The sequence below is a fragment of the Mobula hypostoma genome, chromosome 26 (genome assembly GCF_963921235.1).
Source record: "Mobula hypostoma chromosome 26, sMobHyp1.1, whole genome shotgun sequence".
Lineage (NCBI taxonomy): Eukaryota > Metazoa > Chordata > Chondrichthyes > Myliobatiformes > Myliobatidae > Mobula > Mobula hypostoma.
The window spans coordinates 32,747,671-32,772,511 of NC_086122.1; the positions used below are offsets into that span (position 1 = coordinate 32,747,671).

General features: G+C 44.1%; 1 protein-coding gene and 1 long non-coding RNA gene across 3 annotated transcripts in view; one reads left to right on the plus strand and one right to left on the minus strand.

Moving 5' to 3' along the window:
- Positions 1-24,841, plus strand: part of rnf19b (ring finger protein 19B) — a 158,106-nt gene that overhangs the window by 20,628 nt on the left and 112,637 nt on the right. The gene's annotated exons all lie outside the window — the stretch shown is intronic.
- Positions 53-14,784, minus strand: LOC134338294 (uncharacterized). Its single transcript, XR_010016196.1, has 3 exons — positions 14,623-14,784; positions 13,771-13,905; positions 53-1,283 (listed from the first exon to the last, which is right to left on the minus strand). It is a non-coding gene; the product is annotated as an uncharacterized LOC134338294 (long non-coding RNA).

The following is a 24,841-nucleotide window of genomic DNA, read 5'->3' on the forward strand; positions in this document are numbered from 1 at the left end:
ACGGTTTGAACCTTTGTTATGAAACCAGCAAAGACAAATGATCTTGTATCAATTTATTAAAAAGACTAATTAAACTAAATTCACAATATAGCGATCTTAGCGTTCAAATCATGTGACTAAGCGGTCTAATTCGATATATAATCGAAATTAGTGATTTGCTTAGCATAATGAGGGGTCAAATGCTGTTCAAATTAGCAATCAACAAAAAAAATCGTTCTCCATGGCTTACTCATTCTCCACTAGACAAAAGTCAAAGTAAATGTACGTCACCATAAAGATCCTGAGACTTATCTTCCTTCAGGCACACTCAGTAAACCTACGGAACAGTAACTATAACACAAGCAATGAAAGATGAACCACAGTGCAGAAGTCAACAAACTGTACAAGTACAAATAAATAACGAGAACATGAGATGAAGAGTCCTTAAAGTGAGTTCATTGGCTGTGTGAGCATTTCAATGATGGGGCAAGTGAGTGTGGTTATCCCCTTTTGTTCAAGAGCCTGATGGTTGAGGGGTAGTAACTGTTCTTGAACCTGGTGGTGCGAGTCCTGAGGCTCTTGCACCTTCTACCTGATGGCAGCAGTGAGAAAAGAGCATGGCCTGGGTGCTGAGGGTCTCTGATGATGGATGCTGCTTTTCTACGACAATGTTTTATGTCAATGTGCTCAGTGGCTGGGAGGGCTTTACACGTGATGTAGTGGATTTGGCCCAGTACATTTTGTAGGATTTTCCATTCAAAGGCATTGGTGTTTCTGTACCAGGCTGTGATATAGACAGTCAGTACAGTCTCCACTACACATCTATAGAAGTTTGTCAAAGTTTTACATATCATGCCGAATCTCCAGAGACTCCTAAGGAAGTAAAGGCACTGCCGTGCTTTCTTCATAACTGCACTTAAGTGCTGGGCCAGGACGGGTCTTCTGAAATAAAACCTCCTGCCCACTGGTAGCTATGAGGAGATGGTGTGGGATAGATAGCAGTGGTTTTTGATGGATGTCACACAATTTGTGTTCCTGTTCAAAGCCGCACAGGACCATGATGTGACCAGACAGGATATCAACAGTGCATCTGTAATGATCTGTCAGAGTGTTCGGTGACAAGTCAATCCTCCTTAACCTCCTAAGAAACCAAAGGCACTGGTGCTCTCTCCTTGTGATTGTATCTGAATGCCGAGTCGATATTCCATTCTGAATGCTGTTTGCGAACTTTTATTGTTAGCACTGGGTGTTTGATGGTCTTTTTTCTTATGAGTTCTTTTGGGGTTTCTTTGTTCTGAGGCTCCCTGTAAGGACACAAATGTCAAGGTTGTATAATGTACACATACTTTGATAATAAATGTACTTTGAACTTTGAATATTGTGATTACATGAGAAAAGCAAGGGGTAAAATGGAATTAAATCTATCTCCAAATTTCATAAACTCATCTCTGATCTTGTCTTATTAAAACAAAAAATTCTAGAAAAACTTAGCAACTCAGGCCACAACTGTGGAAAGTGAAATAGTTTATGTTTCAGGTCCTGGTGTTGCCCGGCCTGAATATTTCCTGTATGTTCTATTTTTATTTCACATTTCCAAAATCCACAGCTATTTTTTTTCCTGAGTTTCACTTAAGGAACTTGTGACGGCCTTTCAAACCTGACGGCAGTAGTATGATTTCATGAATCCCAAAATACCTTTGGATTGTATCATCTGCTTTCCTCAAGTACAGATTTTCAACATGTAGGTAAAATAAGAGCAGCCGACTAGATTAATGTGCTTGAGTCTTAGATTCTTACATTGCGGAAGGAGACCCTTCAGCCCATCATGTACATACTAACAATCAAGTACCCATCTCTACCCGATCTGTTTGCCAGTATAGTACTTGGCTATAAGGCTTGGTGACCCAAGTCGATGTCACACTGTTACTGAAGTGTCGTGGATTCCTTACTTTTTTTTTGGCGTGTGCCTGCGTGCGTGCGCGTCTGTGCATCTGCATCTGTGCGTGTGTCCGTGATGATGTCTTTTTCATGGCTTTTCACGGAATGAGAGAGAGACTGTGTGTCGCGCCACTCCCCACACAGACATTTTCGCAGCATTTTCCCTTTACTTTACGAGGTTGAGTTGCGATCTCGACACTCAACCCGGGCACGGATGGAAAGCGTACTCGGGGTCGGACCCGACTGGTTTTGAACCTGGGAACCTCCGCTCCCGGGTCCAGCGCCGATGTCATTGCGCCACCAGCCGGCCCGGATTCCTTTCTCAGTCACCCACTCAAACAGTGTGTTTCAGAGGTCAAGCACCCTCTGGATGAAAAGTGTTTATTCAGATTCCCTCCAAGCCCCATAAGCCAGGGGTTCCCAACCTTGTGTCTCATGGCAGGGGTCCATGGCATAAAAAAGGTTGGGAACCCCTGCCCAAAGCCCATTCTCTCTAGTTTTGATACATTGGTGCCCTCTAGTTTTAGATACGTGCATCTTAGTTTTAATTACTTAAGTTATTCAGTGTCAGCCAAATGGATTTTGGCAATGGTGTCATTGTTATGGTGATGTACTGAGTAATCAGCATTGTTATACAGGGAACAAGAAAGAAAATCTATTATTCTGTACATTATGGTAAAGGTATACTCTTCTGGCTTCTGGAGACACAGGTCATTTTGCTTGAACATCACTTCCTGTACATAAGCTGTTTTTTACATTAAAAAAAATTATTTAAGTGCAATCGTGAACAATAGCCAGATCAGAAATGCTGATCAAATCAGCTAGTTCCCAAAGAGAACTCTGACAGGCCAATCAGATGGTTCACTGCTGCTCAGTGATAACAGACACAAGGGGTCGCTAGCCCCTGTACCCCAGAAACACACCTGAGCAGTGCGGCAGAGGTACGTGCTATGCATGACCTGATCTGAAAGCATCATGTTGACTCATCACAGATCACGTTCACGCTGGCACAGTTTGGTCAAGGATGGGGTGATCAGCACTGATGGACAAATTATACCTGCACTACCCCAATTATACATCATTTCCTGTAATTCGGGTTAATTTAGATTTCAACTTGAAGTACATGGTGGAAAGACATCCATCTCCATCCACCTGAAACAGCAGTTTCTGTGAGTTCAAGTTTTGTGAATAAGATTACAAGACCACGAGGTGTAGGAGCAGAGTTAGGCCATTTGGCCCATTGTCTGGTCCTCCATCTCATCATGTCTGATCCATTTTCCCCCTCAGCCCCTAATCTCCTGCCTTCTCCCCGTATTCCTTCATGCCCTGACCAATCAAGAACTATCAACCTCTGCCTTAACTATACATAAAGATTTGGCCTCCACAGCCACCTGTGTCAAAAAATTCCACAGACTCACCACTCTCTGGTGAAAGAAATTCCTCCCCATCTCCGTTCTAAAAGGACACCCATCTATTCTGAGGCTGTGTCCTCTGGTATTAGACTCTCCCACCATGGAAAACATTCTCTCCATATCCACTCTATCAAGGTCTTTCACCATTTGATAGGATTCAATGAGGTCACCCCTCATTCTTCTGAATTCCAGTGAATACAGGCCCGGAGCCATCAAACGCTCTTCACATGACAAGCCATTCAATCCTGGAATTATTTTCATGAACCTCCTTTGAACCCTCTCCAGTTTCAGCACATCCTTTCTAAGTTAAGGGGCCCAAAACTGTTCATGATACTCCAAGTGAGGCCTCACCAGTGCTTTATAAAGTCTCAACATTGCATCCTTGCTTTTCTATTCTAGTCCTTTTGAAAGGAATCTAACATCGTATTTCCCTTCCTCACCACAGACTCAACCAGCAAATTAACCTTGAGGGAATCCTGCACAAATCCCTTTGCACCTCAGCTTTTTTATATTTTCTCTCCATTTAGAAAATAGTCAACCCTTTCATTTCTTCTACCAAAGTGCATGACCATACACTTCCCGACACTGTTTTCCATCTGCCATTTCTTTGCCCATTCTCCGTAATCTGTCTAAATCCTCCTGTAGTCTCTGTACTTCCACAAAACTACCTGCCCTTCCACCTGCCTTTATATCTTGAGTTATTTATATCGGCCCCTTTTCATGAATCCCTCTTGTTTTTGGTTGCTCCTCAACTCAGAGAAACTGCCGTAAAGTTCTGCCTTTAAAATCTCAATCGCCACCCTGAGTAAAAGGCAGTTCTTTTTACGCACCCCTGATATTGATTGTCCAACTCAGTATCGGTAGACATTTAGTCAATGTATCTTGAAGGAAGTATTAATGTTTATTGTTATAATTATATCATTGTGCCATGAGCTTATTCTTGTTTATGCGGCCTAGTTATGAAGTGTTGCGTGTGTCCATTATCCTGGTTAAGTGCTGCTTGCAAGAATAATTGACAGTATTAGAGTAGGCAGGCACATAGTGACTCTACATTGAATTTACTACATATTTTAAATAACTTTCAGCAGTTTCACGAGTAAGATCTCATTAAAAACCCTAAAGGAAGCTTCTACGTTGGGTGACTTTTGAGAAGGTGTTTAACTCATTGCATTGCTTTGTATATCCCCACTGTGAGGGCAGTGGATATACACATCAGCATCAAATTTCCATTTCTTTATGGTGGTTGTATCAGATAAATGTACACTGAAATGGTCAGAAGGACTGGGAACTTCTAAAGTCTAATGAATTACACCCCAAATGATTAATATTTGAGTTTCTACACTTTTGTTTCGTTCTCATAGGTGCTGCGTTCACCCAGATCCCCCAGAGCTGGTGTGAAAAGACTCTTTCAACTAACTCAATTGGCACCATTAGGCATAATTTTTTTTTTTGCGTGTGCGTCTGTGCGTGTGTGATGTTGGTGGGACAATGTATTTCTCATGCCTTTACAAGGCGCGGAACAGTAGAGAGAGAGACTGTGTGGGACACCACTCCTCACACAGACATTTCGCAATATTTTTCCCCTTTCATTTTATGAGGTCGAGTTGCGATCTCGGCACTCAACCCGGCACGGATGGAAAGCGTACTCGGGAGCGGCTCCGACTGGGTTCGAACCCGGGAACCTCCGCTCCAGAGTCTGGCGCTGATGTCATTGTGCCACCAGCCGGCCCCATTAGGCATAATTTCAAAGATTTTTGTATCAAAATGTAATGAATTTACTAAGAGACAGACCAGTATACCATGCAGTAAATAATTCATTGCATTTTCTGTATGTTGTTTTCAATAATTTTATATTAGATTGTGCACAGGAGAGATTAAATGCATGTTAAAATGCTTATTTTTGTGATAAATTCAGTTTTTCATTTTGTTAATATACTGTAAGTGGACAACTTTACCAATTAATACATTCAATGAATCAGAATCAGATTTAATATCACCAGTATATGTCATGAAATTTTTTTGTTTTTGCAGCAGTACAGTGCAATACATGATAAAGAAAACTGTGAATTATGTATGTAGTGTTCATGTGTTCACTGTCCATTCAGAAGTCAGATGGCAGAAGGGAAGAAGCCGTTCCCAAATGGCTGAGTATGTGCCTTCAGGCTTCTGTACCTCATTCCTGATGATAACAATGAGAAGAGGGTATATCCTGGGTGGTGGGGGTCCTTAATGATGGACGCTGCCTTTTTGAGGCATTGCTCCTTGAAGATGTCTTGGATACTAAGGAGGCTCGTGTCCGTGATGGAGCTGAGTTTACAGCTCTTACAGTGTTTACAATGGAAAATAAAACTAATTATCTCCATTGTGCTGTGTGATTTGAATGGAAGGATTTGCATTCTGATAAATACATAAATATCACATTTGTCGTAACATGGATGATTTCTGGCAGAAGCAGCTCGTGACTCCTCCAATAGATTGTGGGGGTAGTTTCTCAAAGAGCGTGCATTGCAAAAACTTGAAGATCAATGCATTAAAAAATTTATGAAGAAAAGGAAACGTGCCCCTTTTGTGTATGCCCATAATATAACATCCTCAATGATGCAAAACAATTGGGATTTTTTCTCCGCCTCTAACAGATGCTGATGACTCACCAGATCACCATGCCAATGACTGTGTCGATACAGAAATGTGACACCCACAAGTCTTTGCTTTATACTAGAATTGACAGAATGTAATTATTATCATGAAACATTGCTAAGTGTCAATTAGACTTCACACAGATAGATCAATGAAACAAATACTGTCTTCATTAATAATTGAAATTCACCAGTAAATGGACCATCAGCTAAATCCATTAATCTGGAGCAGACGCCTGAGGAGATGTTAATTGTATTTTTCAATTTTTCTTACAAATGATTGCAGTGACCTAAAGTGAGTAAGATTTATCTTATTTATTTGGATGCATATTTACTAAAACTATTTTAACATTCGATTATACAAAGCTTTTAATGATGTGCAATCTGACAAAATATCTCTTGTTCCACACCTGATTTTGTGTAAGGTGAAATGAATATTGGCTAAATTTAAAATAATGCCTAAAATATCTTAAATTGTTCTGTTAAAAGTGTTATAAATATCAAATTTTGCCCACCAGATTGATGGGATATTAGTTTTTCCTCCAGAGTTTCAGTGAAGACGAAGATTTCAAATAATGTCCTTCTGTTTCCACGGCTCAGCTGTGTACATAATATACCAGAGCCATGTTTTCTTTAACCCTTTTCCCTATTCCGTTCTTCAGCTTCTTTTGTTCCCTGCTCTGTTCTGATCGCACTCACAAATCAGTCTTCAGCCAAGTGGAGTCACTATGCTGGGGAAAAGTGACAAGTGTGGATTCGGACATTTTGTGAGGTGCCAAGTACAACAATTAATGTGGGAGTTTGAACTGACACCAGTACATCCAGTTAATAAGTCCTGTATTATTCTTAAATCAAAATTAGAATCAGGTTTAATATCACGGGCATATATTGTGAAATTTGTTGACTTTGAGGCAGCAGTACAATGCAGTACATAATAATAGAGAAAAATCTGAATTATAGTAAGTATATATATTAAATAAGTGGGCACGTGGCCAAGTGGTTAAGGCATTGGACTAGCGACCTGAAGGTCGTGAGTTCAAACCCCAGCCGAGGGAACGTGTTGTGTCCTTGAGCAAGGCACTTAATCACACATTGCTCTGCAATGATACTGGTGCCAAGCTGTATGGGCCCTAATGCCCTTCCCTTGGACAACATTGGTGTCGTGGAGAGGGGAGACTTGCAGCATGGGCAACTGCCGGTCTTCCATACAACCTTGTCCAGGCCTGCGCCCTGGAGAGTGAAGACTTTCCAGGCGCAGATCCATGGTCTCGCAAGACTAATGGATGCCTTTAAATATATATTAAATAGTTAAATAAGTAGTGCAAAATTAGAAAAGGAGTGAGGTTGTGTTCATGGGTTCAATGTCCATTCAGGAATTGGATGGCAGAGGGGAAGAAGCTGTTCCTGAATCATTGAGTGTGTGGCTTCAGGCTTCTGTACCTCCTTCCTGATGGTAACAATGAGAACAAGGCATGATCTTTGTGATGGAGATCCTTGATGATGGACGCCGCCTTTCGGAGACACCGCTCCTTGAAGATGGCCTGGATGCTACAGATTCTAGTGCCTGTGATGGAGTTGCCTAAGTTTACAACACTCTGCAGCTGACTTCTATCCTCTTCAGTAGCCCCCCTCCCCCCATGCCAGACAGTGACGTAGCCAGTTAGAATGCTGTCCACGGTACATCTGTAGAAATTTTTCAGTGGTCTTGGTGACATACCAAATCTTCTCAAACTCCTAATGAAATATAGCCACTGTTGTGCCTTCCTTGTAGCTGCATCAATGTGTTGGGTCCAGGTTAGTTCCTCAGAGGTACTGACACCCACGGATATATGTCGTGGAATTTGTTGTTTTGCAGCAGCAGTATAGTGCAAGATGAGAATCCCTGCAAGCTAGAAAAACAGTGAAAAAGAGGAATGTATAGTTCTTAAGTTTTACCCTTTTTAAGTAGAAATTTCAGTAAGGTAAATGGTAAACATTTTCAAAAGCATTTTGTGTGGTAAATTCACATCTTTTAGTATCTGATGGGGTGACAAATTATATAAAATTTTCATTAATAGGCCTTGAGTAAAGATTTTCCCCATTCAACCGTTTTGGGTTTTCCATCCCAAAATGAAGGGCAACTTGTGGACAAGGTGAATGCCAAGTGCAATTTGCTTTTCCCACGCATTTCTATCAGGGATTGAATGAGGAGACTGTCCTAGAAATGCTGTGGGCTTATACAACATTTTTATATACATACTTATTTACTGCCCACTGAGAACGAAAGTTCTCAATCTCTCGTCATGGTGTTTAGAGCTTCCTTCATCATGCCAGTAGCTTCCACTTGGTTTTCACTACTGTCAGCTTTCATATCTTGGATGGAGACTCAGAAATACCGTCATGCTCAGATGTAGAAGAATTCCTCATTGCTGTTTCCGTAACGATTTTTTTCTGACCAGTCAGGGTTGTTAGCCCTGAGATGAACCCCTGAACCTGGAGGACTGGCGGACCCTACCAAGAGCCAAAGTAGCGTTGTGGTTAGCACAACGCTTTTCAGTGCCACTGACCCAAGTTTAATACCCGCCACTGTCTGTAAGGCGTTTGTACTTTCTCCCCATGACTGCGTCGGTTTTCTCCGGGTGCTCCGATTTCCTCCCACAGGCCAAAGATGTACCGGTTGGTAGGTTAATTGGTCATTGTAAATTGTTCCGTGATTAAACTGGGGGATTGCTGGCTAGCGCAGCTCAAAGGACTGGAAGGGCCAATTCTGCACTGTGACAATTAATTAACCTTCAAGACATCTTTACTTTGAAATTTGAGTGAATTGCGCCATATTTATGAGTGCTGAGGAAATGGCGATTACCGTTGTGAGGAATGGATTACAACTACACTGTTTTCCAAGTTGCATCTTGATTTATTGACCACCACTTCCATCTCACATGAATCATTTATTAAGTAAGCCTTAAACACAAGAGATTCTGCAGATGCTGGAAATCCAGAGCGCGCACACAAAATGCTGGAGGAACTCGGCAGGTGAGGTGAGAAAGAAATAAACAGTTGAAGACCGATCTCAGGGTTGTATCCTGCATACATACTTTGATAATAAATGTACTTTGAATCCTTTGAGTTGAATGTTTTGGGCTGAGACCGTTCAGGACTCTGGTGGGGTTGAGGAGGATGGGCTGATGTGTTGAGGATTGCACGCTCCTTCTCTTGAAGGTTCTCTATGCAAAAGGTAGGGTTTTCTCAAAATCATTTGCTGTGAAGTCATCACAAGCATTTTAAGGTGTTCCTACTGCCTTGGGACTTTGAAGTAATTCACCACAAATTACTGCCCTGGAAATTAATTCTGAGTCAGTCCAGTATCTCTGTTACCTTGGTAGCTGTATTGCCGTCACAAATGCATGGATGGGCAATGTATGTCCAAAAGTGATGATGGTTTGTGTTGTGAGTCAAATGCTTTTGAGACGTGAAGCTGGAAGACTGATGTTACATTGCTGCAAAGTTGGAGCATCAAGTGACTCTCTTCAATTGGGAATCACAGAGTAAAGATCTTTGTGGGCACCAGAAGAACAGCGTGTCCATGTTTGAAGATGTACTACAGTAACCATCTTTTTCAAAGTGCTAACATTGATTATCAGAATCGGGTTTAATATATCCGTTTTCAAAACCCTGAGAACCGTCTTCAACTGTTTATTTTTCTCCATAGATGCTGCCTGGCCTGCTGAGTTCCTCCAGCATTTTGTGTGTGTTGCTCTGGATTTCCAGCATCTGCAGAATCTCTTGTGTTTATTAAACCAGCGTATGTTCTGAAATTTGCTGGTATGCAGCAGCAGTACATAATAACTTAATTACAGAAAGAAATATATATAATAAAAAAGTTAAATAATTAGCGTAAAGAGAGGGGGAAAAAAAGTAGTGAGGTAGTGTTCATGGGTTCAATGTCCATTCAGAAATCTGATGGCAGAGGGGAAGAAGCTGTTCCTGAAGCATTGAGTGTGTGCCTTCAGGCTCCCGTACCTCCTCCCTGATGGTGGCACTGAGAAGGTGTTAAGTCCTGGGCAATGGGGTCCATAATGAAGATATCCTCGATGCTGAGGAGGCTTGTGCCCATGATGAAGCTGACTGAGTTCACAACTTTCTGCAGCTTCTATTGATCCCTGTGCAAAGCTCCCCCCCTTCCCCCACCACCATACCAGATGGTGAAGCAGCCAGTTAGAATGCAGTCATTTAGTGTAAGGGCTTGTTCCTTTGGGAAACCTGCTTTAATATGTTTTATGATCTATAGATGGGCACAAGAAACAGATAAGTAATACAACACAGACAAAATACTGGAGGAACTCAGCAGATCAGGCAGCATCTATGGAAAAGAGTAAACAGTCGGCATTTCGGGCCAAAACCCTTCTCCAGAACAAATAATATAGTCTGCAGCATTATACTGCTCCATGGATGCAAAACCTTTGCTGTTTTACTAACAATACCTCCATTTTGGAGAAGTTCTGTCGATCATGCCTCTGGAAAAATCCTTCACGTTAGTTAGGAAGATCACTGTGCAAACAGCGGGATTAGACTTTGTGGAAATGTCTACCTCTGCAGGTGATTTGTGACTCCAAGACCGGGACCCCAAGTCATCTCGGGTCCCTCATGTCTACCTGTGGTCAGGGCCATTCTCGAATTGCTGGGTCGCTGCCCACAGTTACTGGGATTTTTGTTCACAATTTGTTTAAAGTAATTCTAAGATTCTCTTCACTCTGGGTCTTTATGTTCTCAAACCACCAGCTTTATTTTTGGATAGGTGGAGACCCCACACACCCCTGATATAAACTCTTCTCCCTCCTGCCATCTGGCAAAAGGCACCGAAGCATTCAGGTTCTCACAACCGGACTATGTAACAGTTTCTTCCCCCAAGCCATCAGACTCCTCAATACCCAGAGCCTGGCTTGACACCAGCCTACTAAACCCTCTACCCTTCGTCTCAGCCTGAAACGTCGACTGCACCTGTTCCTATAGAGATGCTGCCTGGCCTGCTGCGTTCACCAGCAACTTTGATGTGTGTTGCAAGAGATTTTTTTATTCGTGTAACTTAATTTTCAAACATCGAGCTTCTGGTGAGTTATGAACAAGTTACAAGCTGCCACACACACAAAGTGCTGGAGGAACTCGGCAGGTCAGGCAGCTTCTATAGATGTGAATAAAGAGTCGACACTTCAGGCTGAGGCCCTTCTTCAGGTCTGGGAAGGAAGTGGGAAGACATCAGAATAAAAAGATGGAGGGTAGGGGAAGGAGGACAAGCTAAAGGCGACACGTGAAGCCGGGTGAGTGGGAAAGGTCATGGGCTGGTTGTGTGAGCACGGGGTCAAAGAGTTGGAGAGTAGCGGAGATCATGGAGGCGGAGCAGTGAGAGAGGGTCTCACTGAGCTACCGTCAAAGATTTAAACTTCTTCAGGGTAGGCGTACCTCTGCGAGATTTCGCAGCGGGCGTCACGATAGCGTAGTGGTTAGCACAGCGCTTTATGGTACAGCTGACCCAAGTTTAATTCCTCCCGCTGCTTGTAAGGCATTTGTACGTTCTCCCCGTGGCCGTGTGGGTTTCCTCTGGGTGCTCTGGTTTCCTCCCACAGTCCAAAGACATACTGGTTGGTAGGTTAATTGGTTAATGTAAATTGTCCTGTGATTAGGCTGCGGTTAAATCGGGGGATTGCTGGGTGGTGTGGCTCATAGAGCCAGATGGACCTATTCCACTTTGTATCTCAATAAATTAATAAAGCAATATACAAGCTCCAATTTAACAATCAGTGACCCAATTAATATGAGTCACGTTGTCATAGAGACGTAGGTTGAGTAAATATGACTCAAAGTTCCAAATTCCTTTCTAGTACAAACAGCAGGTGGCAACAAAACATTAATTCACAGCCGCTGGGTTGCTTTAATCATAACCACTCCAAAAGCTGGTCACCCTTCTCCATTCCTTATCTTAAAATGGGTTCCCTGAGACAAAAGGCAAAAATTATTATCATTATTTTTCTCTGCTAGATTATGTGTTGCATTGAACTGCTGCTGCTAAGTTAACAATTTTCACATCACATGCCAGTGAAAATAAACCTGATTCTGATAAATATTAACAAAGCACGGGACCTGTGGAATTCACTGCCACAGACGGCTGTGGAGGCCAAGTCATTGGGTATATTTAAAGCAGAGGTTGATAGGTTCTGGATTAATAAGAACAATGTTAAGGGGAGAAGTTGGGAGGATGAGGTTGAGGTGGAAAATAAAGCAGCCGATTGAATGGTGGAGCAGACTAGATTGACTGAATGACCTAATTCTGCTCCTCTGTCTTGTAGTCTTACAGATGTTTGGGATCATGTGATGCTCTACATTTCTAGATAGTATCAGAATAGTGGTTTCTCTCTGCCCAGTCAGAGGGGTAATATCTCAATGATCTGATTTATAGTGAAGTCTGAAAGCGTGATCATATTTCCTCTGATTTCCATCAGTTTTGTCAAGTTATTTACTTTGTTTGATGGGTACTTTTCTTTGATGAAATTTGTTTAATAGCAAACCTTTGCTCTTTCTACACTATTTATAGAGCTAGTGAAGACCTTGGTTATCATCTTCAGAAAACCTTTAGAGTCTGGAAGTTCATTTTTTATCGCTGTAAGATCATTCGTCTTTTCTGGTTTTGTAATAAAGGATCAAACATACCTTTTCCAGTTTTGGAAATTTGTTATTTTAGAGGCACACCACACAGTGTCAACGGCCGTACCCTGTCTCTGATGGTCTTGCTTTTGTTTTCAAGTAACCGCTACACCTGGCATTCTATTATCTTTTTTTTTTACTTTTTTACCTGAATTTGGATCGATGGGAGTTGGATGTCCCCTCCTACTGACAGAGCGGGTGAAGCTCTGTGCTGTAGTTGCAAGTCAGTACGGACCTGACTTGTTCACAACAAGAAGATTTAACTCACAAAGAAAGCACTGAACAGCAATATGTAAATTATCAGAAACATCAAAGCATAATACTTTTCTGCAAGTTACTCCCAAACAAAATAACAGATTAATTCATTGTTTCACAAACACACCAGGCCTCTTTCACAGAACATAGAAACCTACAGCACATTACAGGCCCTTCGGCCCACAATGTTGTGCTGACCATGTAACCGACCCTAGAAACTGCCTAGAATTTCTCTACTGCATAGGCCTCTATTTTCCTAAGCTCTGTGTACCAATCTAAGAGTCTCTTAAAAAGCCCTATTGTATCCACCTCTACCACCGTCACTGCCAGTGCATTCCACACACCCACCACTCTGTGTGGAAAAACTTACCTCTGACAGCCCCTCAGTACCTACTTCCAAGCACCCTAAAACTATGCCCCCTCACATTAGCCATTTCAGCCCTGGGAAAAAGCCTCTGGCTATCCACATGATCAATGCCTCTCATCATCTTCTATTCCTCTATCAGGTCACCTCTCCTCCTCCATCACTCAAAGGAGAAAAGGTCAAGTTTACTCAATCTATTCGCATAAAGCACACTCTCCAATCCAGGCAACATCCTTGTAAACCTCCCCTGTACTCTCTCTATAGTATCCATATCCTTTCTGTAGTGAGGTGACCAGAACTGAACACAGTACTCCAAGAGGGGTCTAACTAAGGTCTTATATAGCCGTAATAATACCTCACAGCTCTTGAACTCAATCCCACAGTTGATGAAGGCCAAAACACTATACGCCTTCTTACAAAACTGCAAACCTGCCCTGCTCAGCAGCTTTGAGTGTCCTATGGACATGGACCCAAAGATCTCTCAGATCCTCCACACTGCCAAGAGTCTTACCATTAATATGATATTCTGTCTTCAAATTTGCCCTGTTGCAGAGGATTCGGGTACTCCTTGGGCAGGAGTTGACATGCCTCATGATCAGCCTCTCGACACTCTTCATCACGAGTCAGCAAACAAGCAGGAATAGAGCTGTTGGTGAAAAGAAATTCTCAGAATCAGATTTAATATCACCAGCGTATGTCGTGAAATTTGTTTGTTTTGCGGCAGCAGTACAATGCAATACAAAATAAAAAGTGTGAATCACAGTAAGGAGTCTCTGTCTCTCTGTCTCTCTCTCTGTCTCTCTCTCTCTGTCTCTGTCTCTCTGTCTCTCTCTGTCTCTCTCTCTGTCCCTCTGTCTCTCTGTCTGTCTGTCTCTCTGTCTCTGTCTCTCTGTCTCTGTCTCTCTCTCTCTGTCTCTCTCTCTCTCAAAAGAGGATATGTCCTGGGTGATGGGGGCCCTTAATGATGGATGCTGCGATTTAGAGGAATCGCTTCTTGACGATGTTCTGGTTGCTGGGTAAGCTAGTGTCCATAATGGAACTGGCTGAGTTTGCAACTTCCTGTAGCTTTTTTTGATCCTGTGCAGTACCACCCCCTCCACCACATCAGATAGTGAGGCAACCAGTTAGAAAGCTCTCCATGGTACATCTGTAGAAATTTGCAAGTGTCAGTGGTGACATGCCCAATCTCCTAATGAAATAGCTGCTGTCGTGCCTTCTTTGTAACTGCGTTGATACGTTGGGCCTAGGACCGATCCTCAGAGAGATTGACACCCAGGAACTTGAGACTGCTCTCTCTTCTCACTTCTGATCCCTCAGGGAGGACTGGTTCATGCTCCCTCGTCTTCCCCTTCCTCCTGCTTACATCATTTGCAGCTTCTTTATTGTTTTCTTGGGTAGCCAGGACGTGGTGGCCACTGCCTCATTTTGTAAAGATCTTTCAGCAGATCTGCAGCTAAAATGCTGCTTTCAGCTTGTGCAGTATTGACGTGCTTGAGTTTGCACTAAATGCAACCTTTGATGGCTGCCCCGTGCCCTAGGCCGAATTCTTTGTTATCTAGCTGCGAGGCTTTGCCAAGGACAGGCAACCAACCTTGTAAAAGGTCTAGTTTGCAAGTTTTCCTTCAGCACAGGGATGAGCACAGCTTTGAAATTCGCACTTCAGAAAAACTCGTGTGTACCATGTTTCATTCTTTGAGGAGTTTCTGCTTACGGCCCAGAGTTTGTTCACCCACTTAATATTTATCTTGAGTTACTCACAGTGACTTGTGTGAGCACGTTAGTGCAATTCTGAGCCATAATATCCTGTTTCTCAGCAGAGTGAGGCAATCATAATTGGGTGATGTTGTGGTTTGGTGGTTTGCGTGCCTTGATGACCTGGAGAGCTGTGTTGGCTGGGGTCGGGGCTTTTCGCTTTGTGGTAGGGTCACCCATGTGAAACAGGTCACAGGTTAAGAGGCCAGACTAAGAGTGGTCCACCAGTCCTCCTGGTTTGGGAGAATGGAGGACCTTCATTATTGCCCTAAATGCCAGTGGCATAACGGGCAGTAAGTAAGTAGATAGTTACATTGGTACATTCTTCAGCAGGGAGTGGATCGGTTAAAGAGGAACTGCGCTTCAATGATCTGATTTCATGCTCTAGGTCTGTTTTATAACTGATTGCTTTGATCTTCCCTTTGTACAAAGGCTTGTAAACAGATGTCAATTCAATCTATGTTGATGTGTCCTGTTCAGCCGTAAGTTCAAAGTAAATTTATTATCAAAGTACCTATATGTCACCATATACAACCCTGAGATGGAAGGATCTAAGTTATAAGGAAAGATTGAATAGGTTAGGATTTTATTCATAGAACACAGAACATAGAATAGTACAGCACAGTACAGGCCCTTCGGCCCACAATGTTGTGCCAACCCTCAAACCCTGCCTCCCATATAAGCCCCCACCTTAAATTCTTCCACGTACCTGTCTAGTAGTCTCTTAAATTTCACTAGTGTATCTGCCTCCACCACTGACTCAGGCAGTGCATTCCATGCACCAACCACTCTCTGAGTAAAAAACCTTCCTCTAATATCCCCCTTGAACTTCCCACCCCTTACCTTAAAGCCATGTCCTCTTGTATTGAGCAGTGGTGCCCTGGGAAAGAGGCGCTGGCTATCTACTCTATCTATTCCTCTTATTATCTTGTACACCTCTATCATGTCTCCTCTCATCCTCCTTCTCTCCAAAGAGTAAAGCCCTAGCTCCCTTAATCTCTGATCATTCCTTGGAACGTAGAAGATTGAGAGGTGATTTGATAGAGGTATACAAAATCTATATCTGGTAAATGCAAGCAGGCTTTTTTCACTGAGTTTGAGTGGGACTACAACCAGAGGTCATGGGTTAAGGGTGAAAGGTGAAAATTTTAAGGGGAACATGAGAGGAAACTTCTTCACTCTGAGGGTGGTGAGAGTGTGGAACAAATTGCCAGTGTAAGTGGTGCATTCAAACTCTATTTCAACGTTTAAGAGAAGTTTGGATAGGTACATGGAGGGCAGATGCAGGTTGATGGGACTAGGCAGTTTAAGTGGTTTGGCATGGACTAGTTAGGCTGTGTCTGTGCTGTATTTTCTATGTCGCTATGGCTCTAATGTGGCAAATCCTTACCCCCAGTAACTTGATGTGAAATCTCTCAAACCTAGTCACCAGACCCCACTGGCGACGAAGTGCCTCACCCCCAGTGACCAGGCTCCACGGACGATGAAATGCCTCACCCCCAGTAACCAGGCCCCGCTGGCGGTGAAGTGCCTCACCCCCAGTGACCAGGCCCCGCTGGCGGTGAAGTGCCTTGCCCCCAGTGACCAGGCCCCACTGGCGACGAAGTGTCTCACTCCCGGTAACCAGGCCCCACTGGCGACGAAGTGCCTCACCCCCAGTAACCAGGCCCCACTGGCGATGAAATGCCTCACCCCCAGTGACCAGGCCCCGCTGGCGGTGAAGTGCCTCACCCCCAGTGACCAGGCCCCGCTGGCGGTGAAGTGCCTCACCCCCAGTGACCAGGCCCCGCTGGCGACGAAGTGTCTCACCCCCAGTGACCAGGCCCCACTGGCGACGAAGTGCCTCACCCCCAGTGACCAGGCCCCGCTGACGATGAAATGCCTCATTCAAGGAAGGGTATTGTGTGAATTATGTCCGGGGTTATTTACTTAATTTTGTTTAGGAAAACAGTGTGGAACAGGCCCTGCCGGCATTACAAGCCACACCACTCAGCAACCCACCAATTTAACCTTTGGATTTATCAGTGCATGGAGAGGGCGAGCCTGTTGCCTGGGCAACAGCTCGTTCTCTATATATTGTACTGCACTGCCTCGTGTATCAGGTAAACAGCTGGATCACTCGAGCAACGGAGGGCCCCATCTTAAGGCACTAATGAAACAGAAATAAAAGAAAGTTATCAAAGTTCAAAGTACATTTATTATCATAGTTTGTACAAGCCTGAGATTTGTCTCCTTGCAGGCAAAACAAGGAAACCCCATAAAGCCCATTAAAAAAAGAAGACTGTCGTACACTAAATATCAAAGGGAAAAAACAAATTGTGCAAACAGTAAAAGAAAGGAGATAGCATTCATAACTGGAGTTCACAAAAGTGAGTTCACCGCCACAAAGCCAGTCATCACTACCTCAGTTCAGCATAGAGATGAGTAAACCTTACGAGCAGCGAGCTGAACACTGGCCCACCCCTCGCCTACAGCCCGAACGCCCTGACCTTATCAACCCGGCCCAGTGCTCAAATTGTCCAAACATTGTGTCGTTCCTCATTCTCTAACCTGGGCCTTGCCATTTGGATATGCCCTCGGGCCCCGGCCTACTACCTCTATTCAGCCTGCATCCGACCTTTCCAATTTGGCCCACTTAAACATTGGCTGTCAGGCCTGGGCCCTGCCACCTCATTTTAGCTTGTATCAGCCATGCCACAGCCATCCTGTACCTTCGAGATTTCTGTTCACACCGCAAAATGCCAATCATATTGGCAGTTCAAAAGTACAACTATGAAAGGGAAGTTACAGGCTATTGATTACAGTGACCTTTTTCAAGAAAAAGAGTGATTAATAAAGTAGTAGTTTCGTTTGCTGCCAGCAAGCCATCACTGTACTTCACCCGTGTCATTTCATCAAGTTGCTTCCAGCTGATTTCCTGCTTCAGCATTTTCCTATCCGGATCCTATTGTCCCTTAAACCACTTTGTGTACAACATGCACATTAGAAATATAAGTTTCTTTTTGTAGAACGGTTGTGAGCAACTCTCTAAATAGCCACAAGGTGGGGCAGTTTGATTCTGGAGGAAGGCAGCTACGGAAAGCCAGGCCTACTTCACTACATTTCACGATCACGCAGCCGTGTTAATGACTGAGAGGCCATTTTGCCAACGAAGCATGCTGGGTGGAGTTGAAAGTGAAAGTGTACAGGAGCAGGCAAGTGTAGCTGATTGATGTAAACTTTCTAGACTATTGTAAACCCTGCTCTTGGAAGATTAGAAGTCATGTATTCCTGTGGAGTAAGCCCCACTGATCTAGTTTTAAGAGAGAATTGTTTTTCTGTATCGAACAGGTTGAGCAACACAAACAAAGTGCTAGAAGAACTCAACAAATCAGGCAGCATCTATGGAAGGGAATAAACAGCCGGCATTTTCCCTGTCCTTACCTACTTCCCAACAACTTCCCTTGTCCTTCCTTACTACCCAACAACTTCCACCATCTACAACAGATCCCTCCACTAAGCACATCCTTCCCTCCCCACCCCTGACTTTCCACCTTCCATTGGGATTGCTCTCTACGTGGCTCCCTTTTCCATTCATCCCTCCCTATTGATCTCCCTCCTGCCACTGATGCCTGCAAGTGGGGCAAGTGCTGCACCTGCCCCAATGCCACCTCCATTACGACCATTCAGGGCTCAAACTGTCCTTCCACGTGAGGTGACTCTTCACTCACGAGTCTGTCAGGGTCATCTATTGTATCCAGTGCTCCGAAGCTGTGTGGTCTCCTCCACATTGGTGTGACCCAGCGTAGATCGGAGGACTGCTGTGGCAAGCACTATTTCAGTCTGATTACCCATTCCCGTTCCTTCATGTCAGTCTACGGTCACAATGAGGCCACTGTCAGGTTGACAGAATATGGGACCATAAGACATAGGAGCAGATTTAGGCCATTTGGCCCATCAAGTCTGGTCTGCCATTCCATCTTGGCTGATTTATTGTCCCTCTCAATTCCATTCTCTATCTTCTGGTAACTTTGATACCCTGACTAATCAGGAAACTATCAACCTCCACTTTAAATGTACTCATTGACTTGGCCTCCACAGCCGTCTTGTGGCAATGAATTCTACAGATTCACCACCCTCTGGCAAAAGAAATTCTTCCTTATCTCGGTTCTAAATGGATGTCCTTCTGTTCTGAGGTTGTGTCTTCTGGTCCGAGACTCCCCCATTATAGGAAACATCCACTCCATATCCACTCTATAGTTCAATATTCGCTTGGTTTCAATGAGATCCCCTCTCATTCTTCAAAACTCCAGCAAGTACAGGCCCAGAGCCATCAAACGGTCTTCATACATTAACCCTTTCATTCCCAGAACTGTTCTCGTGAACTTCCTCTGGACCCTCTCAATGCCAGCACGTCCTTTCTTAGATAAGGGGCCCAAAACTGCTCACAACACTCCATGTGGTCTGACCAATGCCTTATAAAGCCTCAGCATTACATCTTTGCTTTTATATTCTAGTTCTCTCAAAATGAACACTAACATTGTATTTGTCTTCCTTACCACCAGTTCAACCTGCAAGTTAACCTGTAGGAAATCCTGCACAAGGATTCCCAAATCCCTTTGCACCTCTGAATTTTGAATTTTCTCTCCATTTAGAAAATAGTCTATGCCTTTATAACTTCTCGCGAAGGTGGGAGGAGAAGATGGCAGCGCACCGCGTGTGTGCAGCTCTCTGGTGAAAATGATGTCGTATCTGTTAAATAGGGGCCATGGACAATTCTGATTTGATGGAGACTGGACGTGAAACTACAGAAGAACATCTGGAGAAATTTCTGAAACGCCCATTCGCTGCTGTCGTTACTGTGTGGTCGGGAATCTTTCGGAGGGTAGGCCTCAAAATCCCCGGCCTTGCCTGCTTTTGGCGACCGAGAAGGAGGTCGAATCGTTCGGACAGAGATGGCGCTCAGTACTCAGTGTCGGAGAGCTGATCAGAGCTTGAAGTTTTCGGATGACTCAGAGTCGGATTGTGGTCGGCATGGCAGGGAGAGTTTTTCTTCCTTCTCCCGTCTGCGTGAGATATGGGACATTTGAGAAACTTTGAACTTTACTGTGCTCATGGACTTTCTTCATCAAGTTATGGTATTGTGCACTGTTGTAACTATATGTATAATTATGTGGTTTTGTCAGTTTTTTCAGTCTTGGTTTGTCCTGTGTTTTGTGATATCACACCGGAGGAAATAATGTATCATTTCTTAATACATGCATTACTAAATGACAATAAAAGGGGACTACATGTCTTCATAATCTACCTAACTGCATGACCATACACTTCTCTGCACTATATTCCATCTGCTGCTTCTTTACCCGGTTTCCCACTCTGTCTAGGTCCTTCTGCAGACCCCCTGCTTCCTCAACACTTTCTGCCCCTTGACCTCTCTTAGTATCGTCCTCGAACTTGGCCCCCAAGTCATCAATTCTGTCATCCAAATCATTGGCATGTAAGGTGAGAAGAAGCAGCCCCAACACTGTGGAACACTACTAGTCACCAGCAGCCAACCAGAATAGGCGCCCCTTATTCCCACTCCTCCTGACAGTCAGCCAATCTTCTGTCCGTGCTGGCGTCTTCCCTATAATATCATAAGATAATGGCAAACCGCTTCCGTAGAAAAATTTGCCGAGACCAGTCATGGTTACATAAAGATCATGAACACCTACTTGATATGACATAGCACATAATGAAAGAACAAACAAACCCTTTCCATGATCATATTTCATTAGATTCTCTGTCAAAAGGTTTACTTGGTTCTGCAGGTGGGATCCATTCATTGCTCTGTGGAACTGAAGTTCAATTCTCATTACCCTCTCCCAATTTCTACCTCCTTGAAATAAAGGCTGGCATTTCATTGTGCATTCTGGTCTGCTTGACGGTGAGCTGTTCACCGAGCTTGGCAATTGGCATGGAGACGTTTCATCACCAGTAGAGGGGACATCCTCAGTGCCCAGCTGTTGATGCCTGTCTCTGAGAGTGCTCGCATTTATATAGCCCCTGTTCACTTGCCTCAGTTCTGATTGGCTACCCTTTCAGTTGACCTTTGAATTCCATTGGCTCGCTTTTCTTTGGCTCATAGGGGTTTGTAGGTGGCGTCTATTTTGATATGTTTGCTTACGGAATTACGGAAGAGACCCATGCTTCTGAAAATTCTCATGCCTGCTTCGTGTTCACCTGCACTAGAACTTCTGTGGTGTCCCGGTTAAAGTGGTGTCCTTCTCGATCCTCATGTACCGAGATCAGCGACAATCGATCACGTCTCCATACCACCAGTTTGTGTTCCTGTAAACAAGTTGAGAATCTCCACCCTGTCTCACTGACGCAGTCTCTACGGGTGATCCTGGACACCACATTGCTTTTGATGGTTGTCTTTACTGTACCTTGGTTCTTGAGACAAGCCTCCTTAAAGCCGCTGCTGGTTTGTGAGAGATTGTGATGCCGTGAGGTTCGAGCAGTGGAGCTGTCAGTCCTGAGATATTCTTGACGGTCGCGTGTTTCAATGATTTGCTTCTTCTACCTTCTGCAGGTGACTTATGTACATAAACACCAAAATTCCCCTTGCTTCTACCTTTAAGAGAGTGATTGACCTTGTCTGTCAATAGATGCAAGACATACGACACCTACCTCTCACGTTCTGAACTCCTCCTCCTATAGTTTTATGCACTAACGTCATCTATTTATGTCGATTTTTAATTTCATCCACCCGGGGTGCCACAGTAGCGATGCGGTCTGAGCAAAGCTATTACAGCCCGGGGCATTGGAGTTCAGAGCTCAATTCCGGCATTTTCTGTAAGAATTTTGTATGTCCTCCCTGTGAACGCCAGGCGCTCCGGTTTCCTGCCAGACATATGTTAATTGGTCATTGTAGGTTCTGCTGTGATGAGGCTAGAGCAAGGGCTCCCAGCCTTTTTTATGCCATGGACCCCTACTGTTAACTGAAGGGTCTGTGGATCCCAGGTTGGGAACCCCTGTACTGGCAGCTTGTTGGGCTGGAAAGGCCCATTCCACACTGTACCTCTAGATAAGATAAATAACTCGTTGTACTTCCTAGCTTCAGATCAAGTACAGATTTGTGTCTGCTCGATCGCCCCGGACATCTGAAGACCAGTTCTCAAACCCCTCCCACTTCTTCTGCCTCCTGACGAAGGCTGACGCACGTCGTGACAAAACATCAGCTTCACTTTTAAAATATTTCCATGCGTGACGGCTCATCGAGTACCTTCTCATGCAATAAGCAGCGCTCGTACCCCTGCTGACTGACGTGAGAGTAAGCCAAGAAGGGCTGGTACAACAGACCACTGAAAAAGTAGCCAAGACATTCTGTGCATTTGGCTCTGTTCAGCATTATCATCGTGCTGGAATTAAACTTAAGTTTCTTTTGCCTCTGTGTGCCGTCCAATAAGTCAGTGACTGGCTCAAAATATGAGATTAATTATTGCTGATGCCCTCCCCTTCACAAGTGCATAGTGATTTGTTTTGATCGACTCATGTGGTTCCATTTAATATCCGAGAATGTATGCAGCTTACAACCTGACTCTCGGCAGACGTCCATGAAACAGAGAGAAAACCCAACGAATGAACCCCAAAGGCCCCCGACACCCCTCCCACACACAAGCAGCAACAAAGCATCAACCCTCCCTCCTCCTCCCCACTTGCGCACTGCCCACCACCCATCCAGTAGCCCCAAAGAGAGACTGTGATCTGCAGTCCAACAAAAACTGTTGTTCACCCGACAATTCAACATGTCACAGGCGCACGTTCTCTCTCTGTTGCTCTTTCTGTCTGTCTGTCTGTCTGTCTCTCTCTCTCTCTCTCTGTCTCTCTCTCTCTCACTCTCTCACGCTCTCTCGCTCTCACACACACACACTGGAGAGAGAGGTGTCAGCCTTTCCACACGAGAAGGGAGACGAACAGATTGCTGTTTCGATGTTAGAGTCTGAGTCTCTAGCAATGCCCATTCGAGCCCACCCGACTTGAGAACCAGCAGACTCTCTCCCCCTCCCATCAAGAGAGGGAGATCACTCAGCTGCAGAGGCCTTTGACAGACGCACCCACTGTCTCAATGTTCCAACGTCTGACGGTGCCAGAGGGGCAACATCTTCAAAAGCATCTGTAGAACAGCTTGAATTTCTCTCTTTAATGTCTCTCTTTTTCCTTTACAATATTGGAATACAAGAAAGAACGCTTAGATAAGTTGAGAGTTAAAGGACAAAAGTTTAGGGGTAACATGAGGGGGAACTTCTTTACTCAGAGAGTGGTAGCTGTGTGGAACGAGCTTCCAGCAGAAGTGGTAGAGGCAGGATCGATGTTGTCATTTAAAGTTAAATTGGATAGATATATGGACAGGAAAGGAATGGACGGTTATGGGCTGAGTGCAGGTCGGTGGGACTAGGTGAGAGTAAGAGTTCAGCACGGACTAGAAGGGCCGAGATGGCCTGTTTCCGTGCTGTAATTGTTATATGGTTATATGGTTATTTTAAAGAAAACCTTGAAGGACCGGGGGTTCCCATCTTGGGGTCCACAGACCCCCCCCTCGGTTAATGGCAGGCGTCCATGGCATAAAAAAGGTTGGGAACCCCTGGATGAAAACATGATGATGTCCAAACAATGGTTAAACTCAAGGATATGGTTGGTAAAGTTTAATATTACGAAGAATCTCAATCTGAAGTGTGGCAAGTGAAAGGTTCATGCAGCAAGTTCCAGTCTAAGGCTGAGCCAACAAACTGGTGATGGAGGTCTGTGATTTGTGCTTGCTTTAACCCGCTGGTGACGGATGTCTGTGATCTGTACTTGCTTTAACCTGGCAGGTCACTTAGTTGAAAAAGTACAAAGCAACAGGCAAACACTATGAGGCTCACCAGATGTTCTTTCGTAGGCAGAGCGTAGCTAATTTTGGGTGGGTAAATGTGCAGTTGCTTTTTTTGGAAGTTTGTTTTTCTATTGGTGTTGTGGTGTTTGCCGAGTTTGGCAATTAGCTTGCAGACGTTTCATCGCCAGTCGAGTTGACATCCTCAGTGCGCAGTTGTTGGTGTTTCTCTCTGGGAGAGCTCACACATATATAGGCCTCCATTTGCTTGCCTCGGTCCTGACTGGCAACCCCTCCAGCTGACCTTTGAATTTTACTGGCTCGCGTTTCTTTGGCTCTTAGGGTTTCGTAGATGGCATCCATTTCGATCTACTTTTCTGTATTTACTGAATCAAAGTTTCCTTCCTAACCTAAGATGAAATACTTGGAACTTGCGAATACATAAATATGAAGTTTCAGCAATTGATTGGCAACTAATTATTCACATGCAGAATTGAACGGAATAAAATTCATGCCTACAAAGGCTTGCAGTCAGAATCAACTTTAATATCACTGGCAGATGTCATGAAATTTGTTGGTATGTGACAGTGGTACATTGTAATACATAATAATAAAAATTGCAAATTACAGTAAGGAATATAGATGTATTTTAAAAAGTTAAATTAAGTAAGCAGTGCAAAAAGAGCAATAAAAGTAGTGAGGTAGTGTTCGTGGGTTCAATGTCCATTCATGAATCTGATAGCAGAGGGGAAGAAGCTGTTCCTGAAACGTTGAGTGTGTGTGGACCTCTTGCTTGATGGTATTAGTCCATGGCATAAAAAAAGGTTGGGAACTCCTGATGATTCTAGACACTACTCTGCATCTTCCCTCCTGAGCCACCAACCCAACGCACTCCATTTCCCCCTCCTTGTCTGTCTGTCCAGACAGACCCTTCTGAACCAAATGGAATTGAAACTGTTCCTCTCTTGGTCCCGTCCTTCCTCCCCTGATCCAGTCC